Below are 11,160 nucleotides of genomic sequence, written 5' to 3'. Positions count from 1 at the left end.
GACATCAAGGAAATTAACTTGAATGTCTGCCACCTCACAGTAAGTCTGAACTCTGCATGCAATCAAAATCTCTGCCTGCATTGATCATTTTAATAGCCCTGCAAGGCAGCCACAGAAAACGTAGCTTTGAACAATATGCTCTAGTCATAAAAGCCACTTTATCCCTGTGAGCCAAACCTTTACAGCCACAACATAAAGAGGCATTTTGAGTAAAATATAACTGTTAGTTTAAAATCCACTCATTAGTGAAAATGAGCTTTAAGTGTTTCTCTGTTAAAAAGGAGAAACGGAAAAACACTTTTCTTTGCGTCGCTGTTCTTGACTAAAAATAAAAAAAAACACCTCCCTCAAATAGCTTGTCTTGCCCTCACTACCTGATTATTTTCTGGCAGTTAGCACAACGGCACGTCTGCCAGATTTCCATACGGTAGGGTTTGTTTGTTTCCTCTGAATGTCAAATATAATTCATCCTGAGATGTTTATTTGCCTAATGTAACATTTTATTGCCCTGCATTATTTATTTCCTAGGTTTGTCATCTGCTCCGAACTCCCTCCTCTTCGCGGAGTCTGATTAGCTAAAGTGCAACAGATCTGGTTCGCTTTCATCCTCTCGGTGTAACTGTTAAAAAGGCGTTCGCCGTCCAACTTCCTTAAGATAAAGAAAAAAAAAAAAAAAACATCACACTTAAAAGAGTACAGTACATTACAATGTTTACAACTCGGTAAAAGAGAACGATACTGACATTTATTTTAATAAGCTGTGATATGTGTATTTATAAAGATTCCTGCAGTGGATGCAAAACCTGCGAAGATTATAATGTAGGCAAATTATAGTAGTGAAGTAATGGGAATAAGTGCAGTAAGGCGGTAATTACACAATGTGTACTACGGGCATTCTGGCTTGCGAAATCTCCTATTGTTATCCAAAACTGCTGTAAGTGGCACAGATGTGAAATACTTTGGCGTGGGTGCGCACTTTTCAATATGACTCACTTATTAGTCAGAAGACTTCCATGATGTCACTTTTGCCGCCGGCTAAGTCCACTTTGCTGTTTAGAACTCCTTTGTTTCCTATGTTGACATTTTGCTAAAAATAAAAAAATAATAACTTTTTGAAATTTTCAGTGGGTCTGTGAAGTAAAAGCACAGTCTTCGTTTATAGATTTCATGACTTAGATGCTTTGTCACATCTGATACCATGCATGATTCTCTTGACACAAGCACACTTTTGAATCCATGGTACATTATGGAGATATTAGCCATGTGCGCGACTACAGTTGCCACAAGGCAGTGGGGACATAACCAGGCACAGAAATTGTGCTTTTTGCCCAGTCAGAGATACATGCTACAATTTTGTCTGCCAACAGTCATCACCAAGGGAAGCTCTTTTTTTTTTTATTTTTTATTCAAAATTTTTTTATTTTAAAGAAATTCAGAAACAGTACAACAGTTTACATAAGTGTGTAAACATCTGTAAGCAAATACATCATAAACAATGCAATGTAATCAGGTGAACACAAAACAGGATAGCCCTATATACAGGCATAGAGAGTAACAGAAAATAAAGGAATTCAAAGATTAAAGTGAACTGAAGACATTAGTAATGTGCACATAATAAACTATTATCTCATGAAAATATCCAAACAGTGCCAATCGAGCATATGAGAAAAAATCTAGTAAAAAGTACAGGCTACAGTGTAGCAGAAGAGCAGGAGTAGCCTCAGAGACTCCATGTAGTGATTCAGCTATCCCCTATGAGTGGACAGTGTGGGCTAGATAACCAGACTCCCCAGCATTTGAGGAATTTATTTTACTGACAAATGCATATGATCTCTCATCACCACAGGAAATATTCACCATATTACCAACGACCTCCATCGCCTAGAGTAGTTTTGCAGACATCAGGATGTGGGCTACTGGTGAATGAACATTTATAGGTAATTGGTCAAGGTTCAAAAGAAGAAGTGTTAAACTAGGGTGTAAGATTAAAAGGGTACTCTGGTGCTTACACATCTTATCGCGGGAGTCCCGCAGCTGGGGACGCCCGTGATCATGCACGCGGCACCCCGTTTGTAATCAGTCCCCGGAGCGTGTTTGCTCCGGGTCTGATTACGGTCGACCGCAGGGCCGTGTGACGTCACGCCCCCCGTGTGACGTCACTCTCCGCCCCTCAATGCAAGCCTATGGGAGGGGGCGTGAACTCTTCCTCAGGCATAAACATACAAAGTAAAAAACTACGAGATGGCAATACTGTAGAGGTATTACATAAAGTCATATACATAAGAAAAAGTTATCAAAATAGTATCTTACTCTAAATGTAAGTGATGGGCAATGTAATGTGGTTAGGTAACAATAGCCACATCTGCTATTTGGTTCCATGCTGCTTTTACAATTAATCAAAACACTAAATCAGTTCCCTAGCAACACGATGATGTGTAAAATCAAGTACGGAGGCCAAGATAAGAGGTTATTAAATACATTATTAAATACATTTTAAAAGTTACTTCCAATGCCTCCGAATAGATTGAAAGGGGTTATCTAACACATGGTGACTTTAGTAATAAAGTGTCATACAGTAATGGACATGCTTACCAAGGATCTGTGCTTGTATTAGTGGTAAATGGCCGTGTCCTATGTCCCCATCACTGCTGGTTTGTTTTGGGAACTGGCTACTTCCTGTTTCTGTGGCCTCTCTTAGACTACAACCCCCAAGATGCTTTGTTTCAAGATGGGAGGTGACTTATTTCTATCTCTTTGCCATAGCTAATTTTGGTTCCAGGAAGAGGAAATAAATCATTAGACATGGTACATAGAACCTCCATTACTGCTCTTGAAAAAGGCTTCTTGAAATTGGTGTTTTTGTCATGGTCAAAGCCATTTGCATATAGTGTGAAATTGCTAGTGATCTAGGTTTCTGTGCCTCCCATTTATATATTGAGCGGAATTTGCTTAGGGATGGGAAAAAACAAAAAAGTATGTATGCAAAATTTGTCAAAATTCTATTTTTGAAGTCCATTTATATACAGGGTGTCTCAAAAGTAAAAAAAAAAACATCCACATAAAATGATAGTCTTCAATTTTAGACAAAAGCTTTGCAGGAAGAGGGCAACCTGGTAGACTAAATAACCAACAGAGCAGCAATCTTGTACATAACTTAAAGGACAACTGCTGCGTTATACAACTTATCCCCTATCCACAGGATAGGGGATAAATGTTTGATTGCGGGGGTCCGACCACTGGGACCTCTATGATCTCCTGAATGGGGCCCACGCATTAGCGCTTAGGTCGGCGGTTACAAGGTACCTGTCATACGTAGCTATCACGTTTTAAAAAGTGTATAACTCATCCAGGAAAAGCTGGGTTGGATTTTGTGGTAAGTCTCTAGCAGACCATAGCCTCAGAGAAACCTTTGGTAAAGTCTGGCTTCGGGCCTGGATTTTTTTTTTAATGGAATTGAAGGAAGGTTGGTACTGGTGTCTTTCAATCCCTTTCTGGATCAGTACAGGTTTTCAGTGTGGCCAAAACAAGGTGCAACTCTTGTTATTCTTCAGGCTGACGCAGTGAGGAACCTATGCCTCTGATTTATGTTGAATTCCTTAAAGGGGTACTCCGGTGGTTATTTTTTTTGACTATATGGCATCTTCTTTGTAATTTTATTTTTTATTTTTTGCAATATACATGTGTTATATGTTTTGGCAGCATGTGTGTGTTTTTCTTACCTGTTTGTTTGGCAGGAAGTTCTGTAGTTCAGAGGGTTTTCTTTTACTGTTGCCCACAGTTCTGAATCTGTTGTGGACAAGATGTCACAGCTTTTTTTTTTTTTTCTCTCTGTCTGCATGAGAGGAATAAGCCACACCCCCTCATCTCATCCAGCTGAGTACACAGCTCCTCACTTCCCCTCCCCCCTTGCTCTGTATTCTAAGGACACAGGTCTGCACAGGAGAAAGAACACAGAACACAGATGAGATGAGTGTTATCTGAAGGGGAGGATGAGAAGGTGCACGGGCTGGGGATGTATGGACTGCAGGGGAATAAATCTCATACTGGGAATGATCTCTATGGGGGAGATTTATCAAAACCTGTGCAGTGGAAAACTTGCTCAGTTGCCCACAGCAACCAATCAGATTGCTTCTTTTATTTTTCACAGGCCTTCATAAAACTGAAAGCAGCAAGCTGATTGGTTGCTATGGGCAACTGGGCAAGTTTTCCTCTGCACAGGTTTTGATAAATCTCCCCCTATATGTGAAGGAGGAGGGGGGACTCCTGAATGACACATGCTGGGAGTTGTAGTCCCTGTTGTGTGTGTGTGTGTGTATGCTAGTGTTTACAAACCAGTGTGTCTCCAGCTGTTGCAAAACTACAACTCCCAGCATGCCCTGACAGACTTTGGGCATGCTGTGAGTTGTAGATTTGCAACAGCTGGAGGTACAATGGTTGGGAAACACTGTTCTAGCCTATTAGGCATACACATCATGTTACACCAGTGTTTACAAACCAGTGTGCTTCCAGCTGTTGCAAAACTACAACTGCTGGGAGTTGTAGTTTTGCAACACCTGGAGGCACCCTGGTTGGGAAACACTGGTGTATGCCCTACAGAGGTGTGGTGAACTACAACCCCCAGGAGACTACAGAGGCAGCATGCTGGTGTTATACCACATACTGAAGACTCCTGAATGATACATGCTGGGAGTTGTAGTACCTTTTGTGTGTGTATGACAGTGTATCCCAACCAGGGCTGATTATATTAGTGTGCTGTGTATAAGGGGGCTGACCCGGGAAAATAGTAGGATGGGTAAAGGGCGGAACAAACAAACAAAAAAAAAAGGAGCCACCCCAAGCCAGCAAGGCATGTGGCATGCTGGGATTTGTAGTTTTCAGCACAGCAAGAAACAGGAAATAGAAGCAAAGATAGGAAAACAAAGTGGGAGATAAAAAGACAACAAAGAACGGAAATAGAGTAGGCTAAACAACAAAAATAGAAATGAAACAAAAACAAATAGGGTAAGTCAAAAATGGAAAAACACGTTGACCACCGAAGTACTCTTGCAACCTCAATGGGGACATTTTAAAGTGAATGAGTATCACATTTAATGACTGTTTTGTTGGGTGGCTGGTAGTAAGCCACCTGTACAGAGATGCAAGATTATTGAATAGTTAGTGCTTAGATGAGCAGAAATGTACCGTATTTATCGGCGTATAACACGCACTGGTGTATAAAATGCACCCCCATTTTAACAGGGAAATTTAAGTAAAAAAGATAAAATGTAAAATAAATGACTTGGACTAAATGCCACATCAATCCCCCCCCCCCCAACTTCATTTTCTTCTGCATCTCAGTTTGGTCCTGTCCCCTCCAGTGCCACATCATTCCTTCCCTTTTATCAGTCCCTGTGCCACATTTACTCCTCTCATCGCCACCCCCCATGTCTCATCATTTCCCCCTGTCATAGACCACCACTAGCCATACAGACATTAAGCCTTTAGTGCCTCCCCCACCATCATTTCCCCCTGTCTCATCATCCTCCACCCTGTCTCATCATGTCCCTCATCATTCCCCCCTCATCATCCATTCCACCCTGTCTCATCATCCCCCACCCTGTCTCATCATGTCCCCCATCATTCCCCCTCATCATCCCCCCCACCCAGTCTCATCATGTCCCCATCATTCCCCCCTCATCATCCCCCACCCTGTCTCATCATGTCCCCCATCATTCCCCCCACCCTGTCTCATCATCCTCCCTCATCCCTCCATCATTCTCCCCCCTCATCATTTCCCCTTGTCTCATCCCCCCCCCCACATCATTTCCCCCTGTCTCATCCCCCCCATCATGTTAATCCTATGGCATCCAGTGGTCTTCAACTGCTGTCCAGGCATGCTGGGAGTTGTAGTTTTGCAACATCTGGAGGTCCGCAGTTTGAAGACCACTCTTCCCCTTTCCTTACTTTTCTGCACTTCGGCTGTCTTGCAGGGTCAGTGAAGCAGATGAGTTACGTCCTCTCCCGGCTTCTCTGTGCGGCATCAGGGATGTCACTTTTCGGCGGAGACTACAGGAAATGAAAAGTGACGTGAGTGATGCCGGGAGAGGACTTAACTCATCTGCTTCACTGCCTGCATGACCCTCCGCCTGACCTAACCTGCCAAAGCGCAGACAGGTAAGGAAAATAAACAAAACTAAAAAAAAGCAGGAAAGAGGGAATGATGAGGGAGGGGGGAGGGAGGGGGAATGAAGTAAAAGTAAAAGTGAAACTCACTTGTTTTCTCCCACACTAAACAAAGGAACTGGTGGATAGTGCGGGAGACGCTGATTAAAAGGTAGCGCAGATCCGGGCAAGGTAGGGCTAATTTTAATCAGCGTCTCCCGCACTATCCACCACACCAGTACCTGTGGATAGTGCGGGAGAAAACAAGTGACAGTGCGGGGAGGAGACACCGCTGGTCACTGATTTAAAGTGGCCGCGGCCGTGCTGTTAATACTTAACAAGCAGACGCTGCTGTGGCTGCTTTAAATCAGTGACCAGAAGATTTATCGGCGTATAACATGCAGGCAGACTTTTTGCCTTAAATGTAAGTTTTAAAAGTGCGTGTTATATGCCGATAAATACGGTATTTAATATTTTGTGTGAATGCTCTTTCTGCTTGTTGAAAAATGTAAACACCCGAATCCCTGTTTTAACTTTGCTTTTGTGTCTCTGTCTTTGGCTGTTATTTGCCAATATTTCCTGGCTCTGTGGAGCTAATCTCCCATAATAGATAGATAGCAGGGAAGTTTGTGTGCCATGTGTTTTAGTTTTATCTCACATAGGACTTCAAGATTTAGTAGTAACAATGTGATGTCTCCAAACTAATTATATAAACAAAAATGAAGATTGGTCGAAGTAGAATTAGTAAAGATATTTGTAGCACTATTACATTCCACATGAAGATTGGTTGAAGTAGAATTAGTATAGAGATCTGTAGCACTATTACATTCCATATGGTTTGAAACTGCATAAGATTTATGGTGGCATTGCTGGTTTAAAGTGTTTTCTGCTCATTGGACATGTGACTCATCTTGTTGATATAGATCTTGTAATATATTTTCATTTTCTACAACATTGCCCCTTTACTCTCCTTCTTCATCACTGTTCCCTGTGGCTGGCCTTCTGTGTCTTGGATGGATTTATTTGCTGTGTGTTGCTGTCTGTTCCTCACGATCCGAGCACAGTGCAATACCAAATTAAGTTTCATGCCACTGTCCTTTTCTACAGGACTGAAACATTTGACTGTCCTCGCATTTCAAGGGAGTCCTTAACACTCTCCAATTTTGACTCTATAATAGGAAACCCAGATCAATCCAGAAATCTAAACATAAGTTCCAAGAAATATGGGAACCGTTCAACGAGAAAACATATTCAAGGGTATTCTTGCATCTATTCATAATGAACATTCACAGTGATGCTGCTTCAAAAATCCATCTGTGCTTCTCTTCTTCGCACTGTATTTTTTTGTCCAATAAAACCATTCATTTTCTAGTTTCAATTGCAAAAAATGTAATCAGGTTTCCTAATATGATCTCCATATCCAGCTAAGTTAGCATCCTCAGGAGTGTCATAGGCACTGAATATCCACTTAATATTTAGTTTTAACAGCAAACATTATGGCTTTCAATTTAGGAGATTATTCTTCATGTTAGTTATGTATCATATTTCCTATATCGCACTCTCTAGGTGGCTGATTTTCATCAGCAGCTGTAACATTTTGCCAAGGTTATAAAAATGCCATTTGCTCGGAGACTACTTTCTATTTGCTGATCCAGTGAAGCAGCGGTGGGATCACAATCATGTTCGGAAAAGTAATTGATGTAATCAGCTATATGCAGCTCAGCATCTCTGATAAAAAGTTTTAGGCAGTGGGGCTTAGCAATGAAACTTTATTCCTGCTATGCCATTTATGCCGCAGAAACACTGAGGTTTGGAAATGTAATACTTGCGTCTGTTTATTTTCTTAGACTCTGTAGACTAACATTGTTAACTGTCTAGTTTCTAGATCTCCTCCTAGAACATTTTCTGTTACGGCATATATCATTCAGCGTTGTGACAGATAGGATTAAAATGGAATGTAATGTTGCATTGCCTATTTAAAATGAATGAATTTGGTGCTTCACATACCTTTTACTGTAAATATATATTTTTATAGAGCTGTCAAAATTGTTAATATTCCAGTTCCTTCAGTCTAGGAATTGCAGGTGCACACATGGGACCAGATTTATCAAACTGTGTGAGAGAAAAAATTGAGGGATTTTCCCACAGCAACCAATCACTGCTCAGCTAATGAGCTCTGGTAAAGTGGAAGCTGAGCTGTGATTGGTTGCTGTGGGGAAATCACTCCATTTTTTCTCTCACACAGTTTGGTAAATCTAGGCCATGGTCTATATTGACTGGGAAGGTTTAAAGTGGGTGTCTGGCCCCATAAATTTTTTAGTTATTGACTCTCACTGGCTTAAAACTAAAAGAAAGGTATACTTACCTCCCTGGTCCTCCCCCTGCCACCCAGCAGATATGATTCAGATTTAGAGTCTGATACAGAGTGCTCTAAAAAGTTCTGCATCATACTCTGAGGTCTCTTTGGATTGGATAGCTCTTTATTCCAAGCCATCCCAGCAATGTAAATGTTACAGCAACATATATAGTTAAATGGATGGTAGCAGGTGGTAAACAGTTTGTATAAACACACATTGCACATTTCTATGCTTTGTAAAATTTAAAATAATCCTTTTTGGGGAAAGATATCTGCGGGTGTTTAACCCCTTAAGGACCCAGCCAATTTTCACTGTAGGACCCGGCTATTTTTTGCACATCTGACCACTGTCACTTTAACCCCTTAAGGACACATGACGTACTGGAACGTCATGTGTCCACTCCCGATCTATAACACGGGGCCACGGCGTGGCCCTGCATCATAGCGGGTCGGGCCCGGCCTCTAACAACGGCCGGGACCCATGGCTAATAACGCACGGCATTGATCGCTGTGCCGCGTGCTATTAACCCTTTCTACGCAGCATTCAAAGTTGAACGCTGCGTCTAAAGTGAAACTGAAAGCATGCCGGTTAGCTCAGTGGGCTGTTCGGGATAGCCGCAGCATCCCAAACAGCTTACAGGACAGCGGGAGGGCCCCTACCTGCCTCCTCGCTGTCCGATCGCTGAATGACTGCTCAGTGCCTGAGATCCAGGCATGAGCAGTCAAGCGGCAGAATCATCGATCACTGGTTTCCTATGAGAAACCAGTGATCAATGATAAAGATCAGTGTGTGCAGTGTTATAGGTCCCTATGGGAGCTATAACATTGCAAAAAAAAGTGGAAAAAAAAGTGAATAAACATCATTTAACACCTCCCCTATTAAAAGTTTGAATCACCCCCCTTTTCCCATAAAAAAAAAACACAGTGTAAATAAAAATAAAAATAAACATATATGCTATCGCCGCATGCGGAAATGTCCGAATCATAAAAATATATCGTTAATTAAACTGCTCGGTCAATGGCGTGCGTGGAAAAAAATTCCAAAGTTCAAAATAGTGCATTTTTGGTCACTTTTTATATCATGAAAAAATGAATAAAAAGCGATCAATAAGTTCTATCAATGCAAAAATGGCACCGTTAAAAACTTCAGATCACGGCGCAAAAAATGAGCCCTCATACCGTCCCATAAACGGAAAAATAAAAAAGTTATAGGGGTCAGAAGATGACAATTTTAAACGTATTAATTTTCCTGCATGAAGTTATGATTTTTTCCAGAAGTACGACAAAATCAAATCTATACAAGTAGGTTATCATTTTAACTGTATGGACCTAAAAAATAAATATCAGGTGTCATTTTTACCGAAAAATGTACTACGTAGAAACGGAAGACCCCAAAAGTTACAAAATGGCGTTTTTTTTTTTTCAATTTTGTCTCACAATGATTTTTTTTCCCGTTTCACCATAGATTTTTGGGCACAGTGACTGACGTCATTACAAAGTAGAATTGGTGGCGCAAAAAATAAGCCATAATATGGATTTTTAGGTGCAAAATTGAAAGAGTTATGATTTTTTAAAGGCAAGGAGCAAAAAACGAAAATGCAAAAACGGAAAAACCCCCGGTCCTTAAGGGGTTAAACATTAATAACTCTGGGATGCTTTTACCTTTTCATTCTGATTCCGAGATAGTTTTTTTCGTGAAATATTCTACTTTATGTTTGTAGTAAAATTTTGTCGAAACTTGCATCATTTCTTGGTGTTAAATTTCAAAATTTGATGAAAAAATTTAAAATTTTGCATTTTTTTTTACTTTTGAAGCTCTCTGCTTATAAGAAAAATTAATATTCCAAATAAATTATATATTGATTCACATATACAATGGGGGACATTTACTAATCTAGTCTATTCTGGGTATGCTTATAGACCAGCGTATGTGGTAGTCTCCTGTCTATTGTGCTCCTAATTTGTCAAAGCTCTCACAGCCCTTGATAAATTCTGTGCTCAGACTTCAGGGTCTACAGCTTAAACTGCATTTAGACCTGCTCCAACATGGTCTGACATTTCAGTGTATTTTGGGCAGATGTGACTTGTCGCACAAAAGTCGCACTTGATAAATTCAGCACCAATGCATTTTCCAATGCATTTCCGTCTAAAATAGACTTGCATGCATCATGTTCTAAAAATCCTCCACAGCAAAAGTCGCTGAAAAGTCGCACATATTTAGACTGCGACTTTCTGTGCAACAAATTTAGACAGGAAAAACCAGTCTAAATCCTTTGATAAATCTCCACCAATATGTCTACTTTCTGTTGGCATCATAAAGTTGACATGTTTTTACTTTTGGAAGACACCAGAGGGCTTCCAAGTATTGCAGCAATTTTAACATTATTCACAAAATTTTCTAAATCGAAATTTTTCAGGGACCAGTTCTGTTTTGAAGTGGATTTGAAGGGCCTTCATATTAGAAATACCCCACAAATGACCCGATTATAAAAACTGCACCCCTCAAAGTATTCAAAATGACATTCAAAAGGTTTGTTAACCCTTTAGGTGTTTCACAGGAATAGCAGCAAATTGAAGGAGAAAATACAAAATCTTCATTTTTTACACTGGCATGTTCTTGTAGACCCAGGTATTGAATTTTAAAAGGGGTAAAAGGAGACAAA

At 40.6% G+C, this 11,160-nt stretch overlaps 1 long non-coding RNA gene across 1 annotated transcript; it reads right to left on the bottom strand.

The window, feature by feature from the left end:
- Window positions 1–490: 490 nt before the first annotated feature.
- On the bottom strand, window positions 491–3,815 carry LOC130357865 (uncharacterized). Its single transcript, XR_008889305.1, has 3 exons — window positions 3,720–3,815; window positions 994–1,087; window positions 491–649 (listed from the first exon to the last, which is right to left on the bottom strand). It is a non-coding gene; the product is annotated as an uncharacterized LOC130357865 (long non-coding RNA).
- Between the last annotated feature and the right edge of the window lie 7,345 nt (window positions 3,816–11,160).

Source organism: Hyla sarda, chromosome 2 (genome assembly GCF_029499605.1).
Source record: "Hyla sarda isolate aHylSar1 chromosome 2, aHylSar1.hap1, whole genome shotgun sequence".
Lineage (NCBI taxonomy): Eukaryota > Metazoa > Chordata > Amphibia > Anura > Hylidae > Hyla > Hyla sarda.
The sequence above is the reverse complement of the archived record's forward strand: the minus strand, read 5'-3'. Positions and strand labels throughout refer to the sequence as shown.